At 35.3% G+C, this 21960-nt stretch overlaps 1 pseudogene; it reads left to right on the top strand.

The window, feature by feature from the left end:
* The first annotated feature begins 284 nt into the window (after positions 1–284).
* On the top strand, positions 285–1457 carry LOC149227498 (protein EXORDIUM-like 2 pseudogene; annotated as a pseudogene).
* Positions 1458–21960: the final 20503 nt, after the last annotated feature.

Genomic DNA, 21960 nt, shown 5'->3' with positions numbered 1-21960 from the left:
ATTATTTTAGTCCATACGCATCGTAGGGATGGTGGAACCGTGTCTCTGAAAAAAAACCGTGTCTCTTTTAATGCACTTAAGTGGGTCATAATGTTACTTCCTCCCCATCGTTGAATATAAGAGGCGGGAATCCGGGATAGTGGTCGTGGTAAATGGCGTGTCTCTAAAGGGCGCCTAGCTGTCACTACGCTTTCCTTCGACGGTAACCTCAGCTTCATCTTCCATCTTCACCCTATTTAGGATGGTACCAATACCATCCACCCCACACACCCAGTTAGTGGAAGTTCTCTTGGTGGCCAGGCCCAGACTTCCCATAGAAACGCCCAGGCCTTCTTGTTTTCAAGGCACCCAGCAGCACTATAATAGTAAGGAGTATCAAATTTTGGGAATGGGTAGGTGTAAGGTTTTTGTATGTCTGCTTTTTCTGATTGACCTGTGTTCCTCTGTATTGGTGGAACAACAGACTCTTGTTTTATCTTATCACAATGGTCCCCTGCTTACTGCCAGACCCACTGTGGATGTTTATTTAATTTGGTATGGTAGATTTTCCCCTGTTCAGCGTTCCATCGTGGCGGATTTTGTGCAGTCTTTGGAGACCAGCAAGGCCATGGAGCTCTCTGTGTATAGCTGGTGGAAAACCACTGAAAGATACAGTGGTGCCTCCAACCAGACCACTGTCGTATCAAGCACAAGGCTGGGAAATCAAAAGTTGGACGAGGGTTATTCCCTCGGCAAGTCCCTCAAGCGGAGCGACATTGCGGCTCTCGTGGAGACATCAATTGCCTCAAGAGCACTGCCGGAGAATGGCAATGCCGTGTATTTGGTTCTCACGTCCGATGATGTTACGGTGGAGGGCTTCTGTATGAGCTGTGGATTTCATGCTAATCTCTTGGCGGGGAATAAGCTTCTTCTGCCATATGCATGGGTCGGGAACTCCGAAACTCAATGCCCGGGGCAGTGCGCGTGGCCGTTTTACCAGCCCATGTACGGACCGCAGACTCCTCCCTTGGTGGCACCAAACGGAGACATGGGCATCGATGGGATGATCATCAACATCGCGACGGTTCTTGCAGGAGCAGTCACCAATCCCTTTGACACCGGCTACTTCCAAGGCGACGCCGCTGCACCTCTGGAGGCCGTTTCTGCCTGCCCGGGAATATATGGAAAAGGGGCTTATCCTGGGTTCCCCGGGCAGCTACTGGTGGATAAAACGACCGGGGCAAGCTACAATGCTCGCGGAGTTAATGGGCGGGATTTTCTGCTGCCAGCTATGTGGGATCCCATTACCAGTTCCTGCAAGACAGTAGTGTAATTTTTTTCATGTAATTGTCCTGGTTCCTAACATTGGCCCATAGACCAGCAGAGGAGGGAAGAGGGTAAAAGTAGATTTAGTTGCAGGGGCACAGCTTCTATTATGACTATATATGACCTTTTATATTTTTGATTTTCCGAAGTTTAAAACAGGTTCTTTTGTCATGATGTGTTCTTGGCGCAAACCTCTGGCTGTTGTTTGTTTAATTATGCTTTAAAATTGTATAAATTTTTTTAAGTGCGTGGGCAGTTTAGTTTCACTGGAAGGGTCGGTTTTTCAATGGTGACTTCATAGTTACCAAATTCCATACGAAAATTTGATGGTTGGATATTCATCCGCTCCGTTTGAAAACCCCTCTTCCTCTGAAAATTTATCTTTAGTAGTTTATCCACACGAGATTTGTATTTAGTGCAGTAACTGTATGAAAACTAATAGATAGCCCTGTCTATGTATGGTTTTATAATTAAACACTTATTTATTAAGAAAGAATTTGAAAAAAATTATATTTAAGTTTTGAAAACAAAAAAACTTCCCAAAAAAATCAACCGTCTTTTTTCCATTTCTGAATAGGACCTCTAAAATTGTTCTTTCTGAAGAAACTATATATTTTCAAATCTTTAATATGTATACTTGGTAACTATGCAACTTAAATTATGTGTTTCTATGGCTTTACACTGGGTAATTAAGGAATTTAATTCCTTTGTCTCCGAGGCTTTTGTGAGTTAAGTTTAATTTTGTTTGTGGTGTATGTTATCGGTAAAGATTAAATAAAATAAAAATATAATATTTATATTATTTTTTAATATTTTAAAATTTTAATTTTATTTGATGTAAATAGATTTAGTTTAGGAGAGTAGTTTGAAGTTCATTATTTTTGGTAGATATTTAATTTTTATATAATATTTTAGCTATACATGTATAGGTATTGTTTATTTGGAAATGATTAGTTTACTTTATAGGTAAAATGCTTTTTTCACTATTAATTTTAACCAAACTTTTTAGAGATTTTTAAAAACTTGAGTTTAAGTGGTTGAATCTATTTGTGCATTCAAAAATGCATTTTAAATAACAAAAAATCACGTTCTTTCTTAAGTTTCAAAATTTTAATTTAATTATCAATAATGATCTGCATGATAGGATTTAATCTTAACAGAATATCTCAAAAATTGTTGTCATTTCTAACATTTTAATTAAATTGATTAAATTAAAAAAATCAAGTATCATAGGAAATGTGTTATGGATTTTGGCCATGTAGCATTGATAAGCCATGGTATTGTAAACATTGACTAAATCTCCATGGTTAAGAATCTCCTTTATTTTTTATAATTTATATATGTTATATCATTATTTTTCTCCTTAATAATAATAATAATAATAATAGTAGAATTATCATTTAGTTGGATTGTATGATTTTTTAAAATCTTGGGAACATGAGATGTATCATGAAGCATTTTGGTGCTTATTGATATTTACTAGTTATTTAATTTTTATATCATTATGCTAGTAAAATAGTCCACTAATGAATATTGATAGGGTTAAAATAACTATGGTAACAAGGTTGACAAAAATTCAAATCCTAGGAGTCGAAGTCAATAACACAAATAATGACAATGACCGGCAAAAATTGAAATCTTAGGGTTTGAAGTGAGTTATGCGTCATAAATAACTTTTTAATAAAGAAATAATAATTTTTCTATTTTTACACTGAATTATTTTGACTTAATGGCAGACTGGTTGATAGATGAGATTGAGATAAGTCTCTTATGATAAAGAATCGTAAAATAAATAAATCTTTAGGAGACAATATATATGATTTAATGGAGTGGGAGAGAAAGATCCACTAAATCTTTTAGTTGGAGAAAGACCCTAAGTAAGTATGGATGGACTAAAGTGTCTCGGGAGAGAAAAAGGGATTTTAAAGAAAAATAAAAAGCTTGGGCAACTTGATTGACAACCACAAAAGCTGGACGCCGCTATGGAAAATATTGTATAAAATACATAAACTGGGGATAAAAGAGGTTGTTGATCCAGGTTGGAGGCAAGGACATCACAACTCGGGGAACTATGGTCGGGTGGAAAGTGTGATTCCCAAGTAAATTTTCTACCAATTGAATCGGTCAGGAAAATTTGTGTTACGCCAATATTTTAATTTAGTTAGTTAAATGCGTAAATCAATTTGTGGATTTAGTGTATGTAAGCAGTTTAATATGTACGTTATAGTTGTTATTCCTAGTTAATTGATAGAGGAAAATCTTCATTTCTATAGCCTGAATATAAGTCAATCGTGTTTGATATGGCTTTGTTTAAAGAAAAAAATCTATACACTTTATAATTGATTGTGATTATATACTATCTTGGTGGTATCCTTACCTCCTTGTATGGAGAAGGGTGGGAGAAACCAATATATGCATGAATTGGCCGGGGTAGCACTGATTGCTCAGTATAGCGATTAATTGTAAAACAAGTAAAGGCACTCTAGGGAGAAAGGTTAAACAATGAAAAAAACCTAAATAAAACCCGATGGCATTCGTTGCAAAAATCACGTCAATAGAACTTGATAGCCAAATATCGACTTACGCCACAGAAGGCCCAACGATGGATAGAAAGGTTGTCTAGTCTTAATTAGAGAGAAAAGAATAATGTAAAAACCAACCATTCTATCCGCAAAAACTACCTAAAACAACGTTATGACTAAGACCCTTAATGAGGAGGCAAAGTCTTTACGCAACGTATAACAATCATTTAGAAAGTAGAAACAAAATAGAAGTGGAGGAAATTTCGTAGAGTTAAAATATATTAAGAAACTCAGCTTTTAGGAATCAAGCTGAAGCGAATAACCCTTCATAAGAGAAACTATAGTGGAAAAATTGTACCGAACATATAAAAGTAATCAATTAATGCACGTTATAACCACATACTGAAAATAAACAATTTTCCAAAGAGTAGAGTAAGAAGAAGATATATAGAATTCTATTATCAATATATTAGCATGCTAATGTATGAAAAAGCCTAATCGAACGCTCTAATATCAATATCCAATACTAGAAAGAAAAAAAAAAAAAAAATTCATGCATGAAGAGATAAATTGCAAATGTATTATGAATTCAATCAATTACGCAGTGGGTTCGATCATTCCCCATAGCTGAGATATAATTAATACAAGGGTTTGTTTTCCAAGGAGCACAGATAGAGACGGGTCGACAATAAGGAAAAAACCCTGGATAACAAGTTATACATTTCTTTCTCCCTAAGGAGAGAAACAAAATAAGAGAAAACTACTAGTTGAAACTTGACAATGCCTAAATCCAAGAAGAAAAAGATATATGTTTTCCAGTCGACTATGCACCCACATCGTACAACAAAGAGGCCAGTCGAAGCTTGCGAGCAACCGACCTGTAAGCTCTATAGAGGGGACCTGTAAGCTCCATAGAGGGGTAGTAGATGTGGAAGCAAGTTGACTGGTGAATTCATGGAGTATGGTAGTTATATGCCTCCAGCCAATATCAAATAGGTAAGCCTTACAAACCAGTGGAAATAGAAAAGAAAAGGAAATAAGACCTTTGGAGCGGAAACAATATATAAATTGACCAGGAATTCGACGAAGTAGAAAGTCAAAGAAGGAGACACAATTAGGATGGGTGCATAATATTTATTTCCCTGTACTTGCACAATAACTAGCCTACTTCTCCAGTTAAATCTTCATAGCACCGCAGATTGTATAATGTCAAATTATATCTCAAGCCAATGAAAAAAAAAACCATGGTATAAGGGTTATATACGGGGTGGAATTAACTAGTAACGGTAAGACAAAGAAACAAATGTTAAGCTCCATTAAATTTTTCCCAATTTTTCCCAAACACCGCGTATAATTATGGAAGTGAACTGCAGTCATTCCATTAATTTTTGGAAACCAATTGCAGTGATTTCCTTAAATTACGGAATCCACTGCAGTTAATTAATTTATTGTTGGGAGCTTTTGAAGTGGTCCATTACTCCATCTGGAGTTCTCTATCATGATCTATGGTACACCTGACACATAGCCAACAGAAGCTTGATGGAAGCTTGGCTATATATTTCTCTGTTTGGTCCCCAAGCTTGCATCTCTATCCCCTTCAATTTTACACTATCAAATTGAGAGAGCAAAAGCGTAAAAATCCCTTCAGATTTTCTATATTTCTTTTCTTTGTGCTTGTGTGAAAATTGTGTTACCTTCATAGTTGTCTGTGATATTTTTGCTCCTCATTGTTTGATTCAGATACGTGACCCCGTCTCTGAGTGTAATATCCGCGGTTGTCCCAGAGGTTCAAGCGGAATCCCCTTCGAAGCTCTCTGACACAAATGCACTCACTGTTGATGACCAGCGTACGGAGTTTTTAGTTTTTGACAGCTCATCATATACATACACGTTTTTCATTTGTATAGACATCTCCTCCGGTCTCTTGGTATTTTTTTCTTGGTTTGAAAAGAGATTGGAAAAAGATCCAGACAAAAGGCTAGTGGAGCTTCTCAGAACCATATCTACTGCACTGGATCGAAGACAAGGCAGGTCTATGTTGTCTGCTGTTTTTATCATTTGGGGAAATGCTTGTGGTATCTGAATTTCAAAATTTAAATTGAGCAAAAGTAGCTGGAGGTAAGTTTTTTTTGGGCATCTAGTTTTATTATAAGTAATTATTCCGCATTAAGAATCGTTGTTTATCTATCATTTGGTATCAGAGCACTTAATTTATCTCTTCCTTGGTGTGTTCTGCTTACCAAAACATGTTGTTATGAGAACGGAAATTACAGTCCATGCTCAAAAATCTAAGACATCTTAGAATTGTTGGAATTTTTCCGTGATGATTTTTAATATTATGGTTAGTTATAGTGTGTAGCCCTCGACAGTAAGGTTGGGGATAAATTAGTGCATATTTTAATTATCGCCTTGGTTTTCTTGGTCTCCATGAAGTTTCCGTGGACTTAGAACAATACTTTTCCCCAAAAATATCAACTATTTAAAAAAAAAATGTTTTATATGGTTTTCATTAAAAGGAATTTAAGGTTTATTTATTTTGAGAGGAATTCTTGCCATCATTTGGAGTAATACTGATATTTATCGCAGTTTTTACTCATATAGTTTTCTTGTATGAAGTTTATTTAAAATGTCATTTTGACTTATTCATTTTACTAAACATTTTTTTTTACTCTGGTTAAAGAAATGTTTATAATTTTATAAGAAATTTTTTTAAGAGTTTCATTAGTGCGGTAATTGTTTCCGCTTTACATTTTTTTTTTTAATTGCTTCATATTAAACTTGTATACGCCATTTCACGTAGCATGAAATGTGAAGTACTGTGTATATTTTTGTTTATGCAATTTAAAATAAATAATGTCTAATGATCCATATAATTTTAATTGATTATAAAATAACCACAGCATCTCTAATTAAATAAAATTATATATTATGATTGGTTAAACGAGGATCATATAAAGATTATTTAGACATTAAATTGTAATTAATTATACTAAATATAATAAATTTTATCCCACAGGAATATTTATTGTATTTGTATAATTAATTAGGATAAAATATTCATAACTTATCTACACGAATTATGAATTAATAGTTTTATCATAGAGTTCAAAACTATGAATAATTGAATAATTGTATCTGCTTGAATTAAAAATTTAGCCCACAGGCAATTTTACATTAGTAAAACATGAAATTTTATTTAAGCCTCAAATTTTAACATAAGCATGTGATTTTCTAATTTTGATGCAGTTGTACAACTTGCAAATTTCTTTGAAATTCGTTGCGATATTCCTAAACTTAAGGGAGATAACTATAAGGTTTGGAAGGAGAGGGTTCTCCTTCATTTGGGGTGGATGGACATAGACTATGCTATTAGGAAAGATGAACCACGACACTCACCAATACCAGCACTGCAGCGGACATCACGCTTTATGAACGATGGGAGCGATCCAATCATCTAAGCATGATGTTCATTAAGACTAAAATTTGAGCTGGTATTCGTGGTTCTGTTGATCAGCATGAAAAGGTCCGAGACTTGTTGAAAGCCATTGATGGTCAATTCGTCACTTCAGACAAGGCACTAAAAAGCACCCTAATCATGAAGTTCTCATCCCTAAGGCTCACCAGTGTGAAAGGTGTGCGCGAGCACATCATGCAGATGAGGGACACTGTGGCTCAATTGAAGAAACTCGAGGTTGAAATATCGCAGTCTTTCCTGATGCACTACATCCTGAACACCCTTCTACACTAATACAAACCTTTCAAAATCTCATACAACACACATAAGGATAAATGGTCAATTAATGAACTCATGACCATGTGTGTTCAAGAGGAAGAGAGACTGGTGATGGAACTGGGAGAAAGTGCAATGCTGGTAACATGTGGAAAGGGAAAATCTCAAGCCAATTGGAAAGGGAAAGGTAAAGTACCTCCGCAAGCCAATATCAAGATGGATTCCAAGTGTTTCTTCTGTAAAAAGAAGAGACACATGAAGAAGGAATGTGCCAAATTTCAGAAATGGCTTGCAGATAAAGGTAATTTAATCTCGTTTATTTGTTATGAATCTAATATGGTTAACGTCAATATTAACACATGGTGGATTAATTCTGGATCAACAATTCACATTTTGAATTCCTTGCAAGGTTTGCAAAACCTAAGGAAGCCGGTGGGAAGTGAACAAAGCATCTTATCAAGAAACAAGATGGGTTCGCATGTGGAAGCTATAGGAACATGTTATTTAACTTTAAGTAGTGGCTTTGTTTTAGAATTAGAAAAGACCTTTTATGTTCCAAGTTTTTCTAGAAACTTGATTTCAGTCTCAAGGCTTGTACCTTTTAGATATTCCATTAACTTTTCAAAAAAATCTTTCAGTATATTTTATAAATCTGATTATGTTGGGAATGGTATTTTGTTTAATGGTCTTTACTGCATTAATTTACAAAAAAATGTCACTTATGATTTAATGCATGTTCACACTGGCACTAAAAGATGTGTTATTAATGAAGATTCCTATAAATTACGGCACCGGAGACTAGGTCATATCTCCATAGAAAGAATTAAAATATTGGTAAATGAAGGGGTACTTAATACTCTGGATTTTACTGATTTTGAGACTTGTGTGGACTGCATAAAGGGAAAGCAGACCAACAAGTCAAAGAAAGGGCCAATAGGAGTTCGGACATATTAGAGATCATACATAGTGATATATGTAGTCTAGACATGGACTCACATGGTCAGAGATACTTCATCTCTTTTATAGATGATTACTCACGATATATGTACCTCTACATGCTTCATAAAAAGAGCGAAGCATTAGATGCCTTTAAGATATTTAAGGTTGAAGTAGAGAAACAATGTGGCAAGCAAATTAAGATCGTGAGATCAGATAGAGGTGGAGAATATTATGGTAGATACACAGAAGATGGACAAGCACTTGGGCCATTTGCAAAATTTCTTCAAGAGCATGGGATTGTTGCCCAATACACCATGCCTGGTTCACCCGACCAGAATGGTGTAGCAGAAAGAAGAAACCGAACATTATTGGACATGGTGCGAAGTATGCTTAGCAGCTCCAATCTTCCTAAATTCTTGTGGATTGAAGCGCTTAAGACGGCAGTGTATATATTAAACTGAGTTCCAACCAAGGCTGTTCGTAAAACGCCATTCGAATTATGGAAAGGTTGGAAACCGAGTTTGCGACATATGTGCGTTTGGGGATGCCTGTCTAAAGTGAGAATTTATAATCCACAAGAGAAGAAGCTGGACCCAAGGACCATTAGTGGGTATTTCATTGGATACGTTGAAATGTCTAAAGGTTACAGATTTTATTGTCCATCTCACAACACTAGGATTGTGGAATCAAGAAATGCAAAGTTTCTTGAAAATGACTTGATCAGTGGGAGCGATCAAACTAGGAACATAGTTTCTGAGAAGGATCATTCAAAGTTTCAACCTTCCACCTCAAGTGATAGATTGGTTATTGTTCATAGCACCCCTCAAGTACAAACTGGTGTTGAACAACCAATTGTTGAAGTTCCACAAGCTGCTGACAACATTCCAGTAGATCAGGTGGTTCAAGAGTTGCCAAGAACTTTTGAACAACAAGTTGAACCACAAACTTCTCAAGAAGATGATGGTACAACATTAAGAAGATCTACTAGACCAAAGAGATCAACAATTCCTGATGATTATGTTGTGTATTTGCAAGAATCTGACTACAACATTGGAGCCGAAAATGATCCCGAGTCCTTTTCACAAGCCATGAGTTGCAAAGAGTCAGAATTATGGTACGATGCCATGAAGGAAGAGATGAATTCCATAAAGAGTAACAAAGTCTGGGATCTTGTTGAGTTGCCTAATGGTGCAAAAGCCATTGGATGTAAATGGGTCTTTAAGACAAAGAAAGACTCATTGGGCAACATTGAGAGATACAAGGCAAGACTTGTTGCTAAGGGATTCACTCAGAAAGAAGGAATCGACTACACAGAGACTTTTTCTCCTGTATCTAAGAAAGATTCCTTGTGCATTATTATGGCATTAATAGCCCATTTTGACTTGGAGTTGCAACAAATGGATGTGAAAATTACATTTCTTAATGGAGATCTAGAGGAGGAGGTTTACATGAAACAACCTAAAGGATTCCCCTCTAGTGATGTTGAGAAATTGGTTTGCAAGCTCAAGAAGTCATTATACGGTTTAAAACAAGCATCCCGACAATGGTATTTGAAATTCCATAATGTGATTTCTTCTTCCGGTTTTGTAGAAAACATTATGGATCAATGTATATACTTGAAAGTTAGTGGGAGTAAAATTTGTTTTATTGTTTTATATGTGGATGACATTTTGCTAGCAACCAATGATAAGGGTTTGCTACATGAGATGAAACAATTCCTCTTTAAAAATTTTGATATGAAGGATATGGGTGAGGCATCTTATGTCATTGGCATTAACATCCATAGAGACAGATTTCAAGGCATCTTGGGTCTGTCTCAGGAAACCTATATTAATAAAATTTTAGAGAGATTTTGGATGAAGGATTGTTCACCAAGTGTAGCTCCCATTGTGAAGGGTGATAGGTTCAATTTGAACCAATTCCCGAAGAACGAATTTAAAAGGGAACAAATGAAGAACATTCCATATGCTTCTACTGTTGGAAGCCTAATGTATGCTCAAGTCTGCACAATACCTGACATTGCATTTGTTGTAGGAATGTTGGGACGATATCAGAGTGATACAGGTTTAAACCACTGGAGAGCTACAAAGAAAGTAATGAGGTACCTTCAAGGAACCAAAGACTACATGCTTATGTATAGACAGACGAACAATTTGGAAGTAATTTGCTACTCAGATTCTGATTTTGCTGGATGTGTTGATTCATGCAAATCAATATCAGGATACATTTTTATGATGGTCGGTGGAGCTGTATCATGGAGAAGTGCCAAGTAGACCTTGATTACCACTTCCACTATGGAAGCCGAGTTCGTCTCCTGTTTTGAGGCTACTTTACATGGTGTATGGCTTAAGAGTTTCATTTATGGGCTTAGAATTATGGATTCTATCTCTAAGCCATTGAGAATATATTGTGATAATTCAGCTGCTGTTTTTATGGCTAAAAACAACAAAAGTGGGAGTCGAAATAAACACATCGACATTAAGTATTTAGCTATAAGAGAATGTGTTAAAGAAAATAAAGTGGTCTTTGAACACGTCAGCACTGAGTTGATGATTGCTGATCCTTTGACTAAGGGCATGCCACTGTTTAAATTCAAGGATCATGTAATGAATATGGGACTTGGTTCCATTATGTAATTTCTCATTGTATGGACAATGTTATTTTAATGAAATTCTTAATTATTGTGATGTTTTTCTCATATTTATGTGCACCTTAAGTTGATTTGAGAAAATTCATTTAAGAAGGACCAAGAATAAACATAAGGTTTATTCATTTAGAAATTGTTGCCACATAAATTATAATAAGAATAAATACATAGTAATACATGGAAGATAATACTCGTCATTAGAGAACTTCTCGCCATGATTCATGTATCTATTACTTAATATAGATTATCAATGGGTTTTAAGATGAAACATTAAGTTTGGAAGTATGGACCAAGTGGGAGAATGTTAAGCTCCATTAAATTTTTCCCAAATACTGCCTACAATTATGGAAGTGAACTACAGTCATTTCCTTAATTTTTGGAAACCAACTGTAGTAATTTCCTTAAATTACGGAAATCAACTGCAGTTAATTAATTTATTGTTGGGAGCTTCTGAAGTGGTCCATTACTCCATCTGGAGTTCTCTACCATGATTTGTGGTACACCTGACACATAGCCAACAAAAGCTTGATGGAAGCTTGGCTATATATTTTTGTTTGGTCCCCAAGCTTGCATCTCAATCCCCTTCAGTTTTACACCATCAAGTTGAGAGAGAAAAAGCCTAGAAGTCCCTTCAGATTTTATATATTTCTTTTATTTCTGCTTGTGTGAAGATTGTGTTACCTTCATAGCTGTCTGCAATATTTTTAGGCGTAAACGAGACTGTTGCTCCTCATTGTTCGATTCAGATACGTGACCCCATCTCCAAGTGTAATATCCGCGATTGTCCTAGAGGTTCAAGCGGAGTCCCCTTCGAAGCTCTCTAACACAAATACACTCACTGTTGATGACCAGGTATGGAGTTTCTAGTTTTTGACAGCTCATCATATATACCCACGTTTTTCATTTATATAGACATCTCCTCCGGTCTCTTGGTATTTTTTTTTTTGTTTGAAAAGAGATTGGAAAAAGATCCGGACAAAAGGCTAGCAGATCTTCTCAGAACCATATCTGCTGCACTGGATCGAATCTATGACAAGGCAGGTCTATGTTGTCTGTTGTTTTTATCATTTGGGGAAATGCTTGTGGTATCTGAAGTCCAGAATTTAAATTGAGAAAAAGTAACATCAATGGTTGGAGGTAAGTTTTCTTGGGCATCCGGTTTTTACGATTCTTTACTATAAGTAATTATTCCGCATTAAGAATCGTTGTTTATGTATCAACAAATGGGACTGCAAGATTTAGAATAAGTTTGGCCCTACAAGTTAATATAAATGAGTATAAATTAACTCAAGAGACTTTAGTATTGGCTAAGTTAGCAAATGGGAAATTGAATTAAGGAATCGTTGCAGAAAATAGAAAAAGAAAGGAGAAAAAAAGGGGTGAAAATTACCTATTTGACGACTCCATGTTAGTAACCTGGTAATGGTTGTAGACCATGATGGATGAGGCCGAGGGTTTCTTTTTCCCTTGAAATTTCATAGAATACTCTAGGTCAGTAGGGAAGCAACGACACGTGCATGCCATTATGAGAAATAATTTGACTATAGAAAATTGATATGCTTATACCTGCGTGTAACCTAGGTAATGGTTGTAGACCCTGATGATGAGGCCGAGGGTTTCTTTTACCCTTGAAATTTCATAGAATACTCTAGGTTAGTAGGGAAGCAACGACACATGCATGCCATTATGCGAAATAATTTGACTATAAAAAAATTCCATTTGGAAGGGTAAAAGTTTAGATTCTTGGCGCCACTGTTCCCACTCAGAAAAAAAGAAGAAGGGGGGGGACATCATAGTAAAGAAATAAAGAAATAAAATGATATTAACAATAAATCAATACCATTGAAATGCAGACAAAAAATTATCACTTAGCCATAGTACTTTGAGGGAAATGATAAATTTTCCGAGAGGAGAAACACCATGAACTTACCCCATGGGTGACCCAAGAACCTTCCTAGAAACAAATACAGAGAAATACCAAATAAATTAGTCGACCTATAGTAACAAAATGAAAATAGGTGAAAAGAAAGGAACAAAAGAAACAACAACGCTAACCTCCACACCATCAAGCGATTGAGCACCAACTCGTAAATCTAGAAGAACCACGAGATCGAAAATGAGACACAACTATAGCATAACCACTCCTTCCCATGGTAGGGTTTCTGGAGTCGAACGTCGCGACTTTGGGGGAAAATCCTTCTAGGGAAAAACAACGTTTTGGATGTTATGTTAGGGTTTGGAGGGATCATTTTGCAACGCTAGACACGGACATGATAGGTTACCACCATCGCAGCGAGTCATGTACTGTCATTTGCGCAAGGCAAATGGAGCTGGAATAGGTGGCCACATGTGATTGATACAAAAAGTTCTAGAACTACCATAAATCAACCTTATTAAATTACAATAATGTTTGTTGTAAAACAAAGTGCAAAATAGACACAGCAGGGTAGGTCAACAAGAAAATAAAGCTAATTATGTCTTGGTTAGAACATGGGAAATTATGCAACCCTACATCTCCTAGGAACCCCACGTACATAAGAATTAGGAAAAAATTAATATGCATTGATTCAATTTTGGAAGGTCTGCTTGTAATAATATTAGTGTAATATACTAACCCTCATGTCCTAGGGAAAAAAATTGCATATCACCTTCGGCTTCGGGAAGGCATTCACATTGGGACTAAGTATACATTTCAGAATAAGCCATACATACATGCAAATAGATTTTAGTTACGATTTTTTTTATTTTTTTGTAACCACTGGGTTGTCACTTAGTTACGATTTTTTTTTATTTTTTGTAACCACTAGGTTGGTGACAGATGGTGTCAAAGCCCGATTTCAAAATGGGGCTTGAAGAACCACCACAATAATAAGTAGCAAACTGCAGAATTGAAATATTGATTTAAGTGACACATTGTTAATGCTTGTTCGTGTTTACTATAAGGTATTCAAGAGAACCGTGCTACCACATAATGGCATAGGACCCCCCTCCAGCTATAATAGAAGCAGAGTAATTATATGTGGATTTGGGGAATGGAAGGACCCCACCAACAACTCCATTTATGGGTGGTATTCGAAATTTGTGGCAAGAATGGGCTCACCTCAGAAACAACAATGAACGCCTATTAAAGGAAATTGAGGAACAGGAAACGATGAAAGAGAGTTTACTGAAAGGTCTAGTAAAAAAACCACAGAGCCAGAAGAACCGAAAATAAAAAAAGTGGAGATGGAGTCAGAGAAGTATGAAAGTGGGGGTGATTAAGATAGAAGTTTTCCGAAAACACAGAAAAGAAAGAAGAAGATGGAGTTTTAAGGTGAATTTGGAAAAATAAAACCCCCTACTTTTGATGGGGTCAAATGAAGAGGATGCAGAGGCTTGGATCCTCGATATGACCAAGTATTTTCAAGTTTATGAGTACCAGAGAATCCTGAAGGCCAGATTGGCCATTTATCAGCTACAAGGTAAAGCTTCTCTTTAGTGGGAAGAGGTTAAAGCAGTACATACCTTGGAGGAGAAGACAATATCTTGGGAGGAATTCTAGAAGCAGTTTAAGTCTCAGTATCTGAATGAACGATATTATGATGACAGAGCTAAGGAATTTCATGAATTGAGATTGGGACAGCTAACTATGGACGAGTTTGTGGCTAAATTTACAAATTTAATGTGGTATGTTCCCTATATTAAGGAAGATATAGTCAAAGTACAATGATTTTTGAACTACCTACCAGCCCCCTACAAGGAAATAATTGAGTTCAAAAATCCTAAAACCATGGAGGAGGCAGTAAGGAAGGTAAGACTATGCTATCAACAATTTTAGAATAAGGGTGAAGGTACAAATCCCTGGAAAGTTAAGGACAAAAACATATCAACAATGGGGTCAAAAAGGAAGAAATATGTTTATATTAAGTACTTTGGAAGGGACCATCTGCGGAAGAAACTTAATAAAGGGGAGTTAAATCAGTTAGCACAATCCTAAACTAGGTCCAAACCCATGGATCTAAACAATAAAAAGATGAGCGGAGTCAAGGGAAAAGAACCACTGAAGTGTTGGGGGTGTGGTGAGCCTCATCTGTTGAGGAATATCCCACATAATACTAGGTCTATTCAAAATATTCAAGTTGTGCAAGAGGTTACAACGGTGAGTGATATCGCTAGAAATATTCTAAAAATAAGTGCAGCCCTGGAAGATAGACAAGTAGAGCATCAATCGACAATGATCGAGATTAAAGGTACAATTTTAAACCAATATGTTTTTGTCTTAATTGATCGAGGGGCTAGTTTAAGTTACATCGGGCCACATTTTGCAGGGGAATTTAATCTCAAAACAAAGGAATTTCAGGCTGCATGACTGGTGCAATTAGCAACTCGCACCAAGAGAAGGATGACCAACCAAGTGAAATAGTACCATATTAATTAAATGGATATTCCACAATAGTAAATCTAAATATACTTCCCTTAGTATCCTACGATGTGCTAATAGGCATGGAATGGTTGGAGAAGCATGGGGCTGTCATAAATTGCTTAGAGAAAACAATATGATGTGTGATTCAGAATGGGAAAACTAAAATAATTAAAGGCATACTGAAACCCATATTAGTTCGACAAATTTCAGCCTTACAAATGAAAAAGAGTGGAAGGAAACGATGTGAGTTATTCATGGTGCATGTGGAAGAAAAAAAGTCACAAACAAAACAACAAGGTTTAGAGACCCTACCCGTCATCAAGGAATTTAGGGATGTTTTTACACAAGAAATTTCAGGCTTACCTCCCTGCAGAGATATAGATTTCTCTATTGATATGGTTCTCGGTGCAACCCCTGTGTCTAGAGATCCCTATATAATTTGTGTACTTGAGCTATTAGAGTTGAATATGCATTTATAGGAATTGTTGGACAAAGGCTATATTAGGCCCAATGAATCTCCATGGGGGGATCCTGTGTTATTTGTTAAGAAAAAGGATTGTACATTTAGAATATGCATCGATTATTGGTAACTAAACAAGTTAACTATTAAAAACAGATACTCGCTACCCCATATTAATGGCATGTTTGATCAAGTGAGGGGGGAAACCATATTCTCAAAAATTTACCTAAGGAGCCAGTATCATCAGATGAGAATAAAGGATGAAGGTGTTTATAAGACAACTTTTTAGACTAGATATGGTCGCTACGAATTTGTAGTATTACCATTTGGTCTTACTAATGCACTCGTGACCTTTATGTGTTTAATGAACAATGTACTTAATAAGTGTCTTGATAAATTTTAGATGATATTTTAATGTATTCCAAGAATGAAAAATAACACAAAGAACATTTGAAGTTAGTGCTGCAAACTTTTAGAGAACATCAGTTATATGCTGAATTTAACAAATGGTTGTTTTATAAGGATAGAATACAATATTTGGGCCACATTATTTCAAAGGAAGGGTTTTTTGTTGATCTTGAAAATGTTAGGGCTATTTTAAATTGGCCCGTACCTAAGGGTGTGTCAATTGTTCGCTCATTTATGGGAATCATAGGATATTAATGAAGATAATTTATAAAAGGCTTATTTAAACTAGCTTACCTAATTACCTCCTTATAGAAAAGGGAACAATGTTTGAATGGATAGCCAAATCTAGGAAAGCTTTGACCAATTCAAACAATCACTAAAATTAACCCCTATACTGAAAATTACATACCCGAATAAAGAATTCATTATTTTCACCGATGCTTGTTTGGAAGGTCTAGGGGGTGTTCTGATGCAGGAAATTCAGTAGTAGCTTATGATTCTAGAAATGTGAAGACACATGAAAGACATTATGAAATATATGATCTTGAATTAGTTGTTTTAATACATTCTATAAAGATGTGGAGACACTGTCTATTAGGGAAGAAATTCACTTTAGTAACAGATCATATCAAATTGAAATATTTTTTCAGTCAAACAGATCTTAATGCTAGATAAGCTAGGTGGATGGCATTCCTTAGTGAGTTTGATTTTGACATTAAGCACATAAAAGGGAGATATAATAGGATAACAGACGCCTTAAGTAGGCATGGACACATTGTTTTGGGGGTATTTGTCAGCATTATTAGCACAAAATTTGTAGAGAAAATTAAAAATTCAATACAAAGAGATCATAAATATCTAGAAATTCAATTGAAATTGCAGTAAGCAAAACTTCCAGGTTATGCTGAAAATTCTGAAAAATTGTTAATTGACAAAAACATATCGTATGCTCCCAATGTGAGTGCTCTAAAACAGTTAATACTAAATGAATATCATAAATGACCTTATGTGGAACGTTCTAGATATGAAAAGATGATAACCACATTAAGGAAGGGATTGTTTTGGTTAGGTATCAAAAAGGAGGTAGATGAATACTTATCAAAATGTCTAGAATGTCAATTAGTGAAAGTGGAACATCAACATCAAGCTAGATTTCTAAATCCAGTACCTATTCCTGAATGGAAATGGGAAGTGATTTCCTTCGATTTTATCACCGGATTACCAAAGACCAAATGACAACATGATTCCATTATGGTGGTGGTAGACACCTTAAGTAAATCAACTTATTTTATTCATGTACAATCCACTTATGGGACATCACAGATTGCCAATATTTACATGAAGGAAATTTCCGACTACATGGAGTGCCAAATATGGTAGTGTCGGACAATGATGCTAAGTTTACCTCCAAATTTTGGAAAGCTCTGTTTGGGGGCATATGAACTCAGCTAGATTATAGCACTGCATATCAACCTCAAATGGATGGACAGATAGAGAAAACCCATCATATTTTGGAAGATATACTGAGGATGTATGTCATAGACAGGCCTACAAAATGGGAGGATTTTCTGCATTTAGCGGAATTTGAATTCAACAATAACTACCAAACTTCAATAAAAATGAGTACTTTTGAAGCTTTGTATGGCAGAAAATTTCATACATCTCTTAGTTAAATTCAATTGGATGATAGATTGATATTAGGTCCATATGCCTTGCCGGAAATGGAATACGTGGTACAGAAGATTAGACAAAACATCAAAATGACATAAGACAAGAAAAAACATTTTGCGAACAAGAAAAGAATTCATAAAGAATTTAAGATTGGAGACCATGTTTACTTAAGAGTAAAACTAAGGAAAAGTACCTTAAGAACTGAGACCTGTACAAAATTGGCACCATGATTCTATGGGCCTTTTGAAATATTGGATAGAGTTGGTCTAGTAGCATATCAATTAACATTTCCCAGCCATATTAAAGTACACAATGTTTTTCATGTGTCTTTATTAAAAAAATATGTCCATGATAATTCTCACATAATTTATTAGAATTTGATTGAGGTGGAACCCAAAGGAGATTTCCTACCAGTTCCACTCTGCATATTATATCGGAAAGAGATATTTCCCTAGAATCAAGTCATTGCTTAGGCTAAGGTGAAATGGAAGCACTTTACACCTGAGGAGGCTACTTGGGAGCTAGAGGAAAAAATGCAAGAGGCCTATCCAACACTGTTTCATAAGGAAGCAATTGAGAAGTGAACACTGGGGAAGATGTTAAATAAAAAGGGGGGGTAATGTAATACCTCTCTAGTTATGAAATAATGTCTTTTATATTTTTAGATTGAATTATTTTGACTTAATGGTGGAAAGGCCATGACTTTGTGGAAATGGAAATGAACGGTAAAATAATTATGATGTAATAAAGAATACATTTTTATTTATATATAAAAAAAAAAGTTGGAGTTTACTTGGGAATGAGACACTAGAGTTAAGAGACCCTTGCCAAAAAGAAAAATTGAAAAGTATCGTTGATAGATGAGATTGAGATAAATATTCCATGATAAGGATTCCTAAAAAAAAAAATTTAGGAGACAATAGATAGGATTTAATGGATTGGTAGAGAAAGATCCACTAAATCACTTAACTAGAGAAAGACACTAACTATGGATGGAATAAAGCATCGTGGGAGAGAAAAGTATGCTTTAAAGAAAATAATAAAAAATAAAATAAAAATCCTGGGCAAGTGGATTGGTAGAACCACAAAAGTGGGACACCGTTAAGGAAAAAAATTTCTATGGAAGAAATTGTATAAAATACATAAATTGGGGATCAAAGGGGTTTTAATCCAAGTTGGAGGCAAAGAAATATCATTCGAAGGGAACTAGAGGATGTAGTTCATGGTTGGGTGGAAAGTGTGATTCCCAAGTAAATGTTTCAACAATTGAACTGGTTAGGAAAATCCGTGTTACGCTAGTATTTTAATTTAGTTGGTTGAATGTGTAAATCAATTTGTGGATTTAGTGTATGTAAGCAATTTAATATGTACATTGTAGTCGTTATTCATAGTTAATTGATAGAGGAAAATCTTCATTCGATACCCTGAATATAAGTTAGTCGTGTTGCTTTTTGAAGAAAAAATATATACATTTTATAGATGATTGTGATAATATATGTAATTTGATGAGAATTTTGAATTATCATTAAACTTTATGATTATTACGTATGAAACAAACACTAAACATAGGTGCAATATTTTGTGCATAATATGTTGGTGGTATCCTTACCTTCTTGTATGGAGAAGGGGAGATAAAGGATTATATGCATGAATTGGCCGGGGGTAGTGCTGATTGCTCAGTATGGTTTGGTGGCGCCTAGTTACAATGATTAATTGTAAAACAAGTAAAGGCACTTTATGAAGAAAGGTTAAACATTGGGGGAAAAACAAAACTAAATAAAACTCGGTGGCAGCGGTTCCAGAAATCAGATAAATAGAACTTGATAGTAAAATATCGACTTACATCATAAGGGGGGAATCGATGGATAGAAAAGTTGTATAGTCTTAATTTGAGAGAAAAGAATAATGTAATAACCAACCATTATATCCAATAAAACTACCTAAAACAATGTGCTGACTAAGACCCTTAATGATGGGGCAAGTCTTTATGCCACTTATAGCGATCATTTAGCAAGTAGATACAAAATAACAGTGGAGGAAATTTTGCGACGTTAAAATATGTTAAGAAACTCAGTGTTTTAGGAATCAAGTTGAAGTGGATAACCCTTCATAAGAAAAAATATAGTGGAAAAACTGTATTGAACATATAAAAGTAATCAATTAATGCGCATTATAACCATATACAAAAAAATAAACAATTTTCCAAATTGTACAGTAAGAAGAGTGATTTGTATAACTCTATTAGCAATACATCCGCATGATAATACATGAAAAAGCCTATACGAATGCTCTAGTATCAACATCCAATATTGGAATAGAAATATATTTCATGCGTGAAGAGATAAATTGCAAATGTATTCTGAATTCAATCAATTACACAATGGGTTTGATCATTCCCCACAAATGAGACATAATACAAGGGTTTGTATTCCAAGGAACACAGATAGAGGGTCCGACAATAAAGCAAAAACCCTTGATAACAAGTTATACAGTTATTTCTCCCTAAGGAGAGAAACAAAACAAGAAAAAACCACTAGTTGACAATGCCTAAATTCAAGAAGAAAAAATATATGTTTTCCTATCAACTATGTGCCCACATCATACAACAAGGAGGCAAGTAGGAGATTGGGAGAAACTGACTTGTGAGAACCATAGAGGGGTATTAGAGGTGGAAGCGAGTTGATTGTCTAATTCATGGAGTATGGTAGTTATATACCTACAACCAATATCAAATAGGTAACCCTTACAAATCAATGAAATAGAAAAGAAAAGGAAATAGAACCTTGGGAGTGGAAACAAAATAGAAATCAACCAGGAATTTGACGAAGTAGAAATTCAAAGAAAGAGACACAATTAGGATGCGTGCATAAGATTTCTTTACCTATAGTTGCATAGAAACTAACCTACTACTCCAGATAAATCCTCATAGCACCACATATTGCAGAATGTCAAATTATATCTCAAGTTGATGAAAAGAAAAACCCATGGTATTAAGGGTTGTATACAAGGTGGAATAAATGAGTACCAGTAAGACAACGAAATGATTGGGATTGTAAAATTTAGAATAACTCTGGCCCTGCAAATTAATATAAATGAGTATAAATTATCTCAATAGACTTCAGTATTGGCTAAGTTAGCAAATGGGAAATTGAATTAAGGAATCGCTGTAGAAAATAGAAAAGAAAGGAGAAAGAAAGGGGCAAAAATTACCTATTTGAAGACTCCATGTAGGTAACCCAAGTAGTGGCTATAGATCTTGATGCATGAGGTTGAAGGTTTCTTTTTCGCTTGGAATTTCACAGAATACCCTAGGTCAATAGGGAAGCAATAATAGGTGCATGCCATTATGAGAAAGAAATTAATTATAGAAGAATTGATATGCTTATACTTGCGTCTACTCCTCAGTAGTCTCCTCAGTGAAGTAAATTCCATTTGGAAAAATAAAAGTTTAGATTCTTGGCGCCCCTATTCCCACTCAAAGAAAAAAAAAATGGAAAACATCATAGTAAAGGAAGAAAAAAAACGATATTAACAGTAAATCCATACCATTGAAATGCAAACTAAAAATGAGCGCTTAACCATAGTATTGTGAGGGAAAGGATAAATGTAACCTCACACAACCGTAGCCACTTTCAGAAGCAGGAACACCACAACCTTACCATGTGGGTCACTCAAGAACCTGCTTGGAAACAGATACAAACTAATCCTAGATAAATGAGTCAACCTATAGTCACAAAATGAAAATAGGTGAAAAAAAAGGAACAACAAAAACAAAAATGCTAACCTGCACATCATCAAGAAATCGAGCACCAGTTGGTAAACCTGGAAGATCCACCAGATAAAAAATGAGACATAATTGTAACATAACCACTCCTT

This window comes from Pinus tabuliformis, chromosome J (assembly GCF_031772625.1).
Source record: "Pinus tabuliformis cultivar Carrire ecotype Pingquan chromosome J, CPIR1, whole genome shotgun sequence".
In the NCBI taxonomy this organism is placed as follows: domain Eukaryota; kingdom Viridiplantae; phylum Streptophyta; class Pinopsida; order Pinales; family Pinaceae; genus Pinus; species Pinus tabuliformis.
This window is presented reverse-complemented; position numbering and strand designations above follow the sequence as displayed.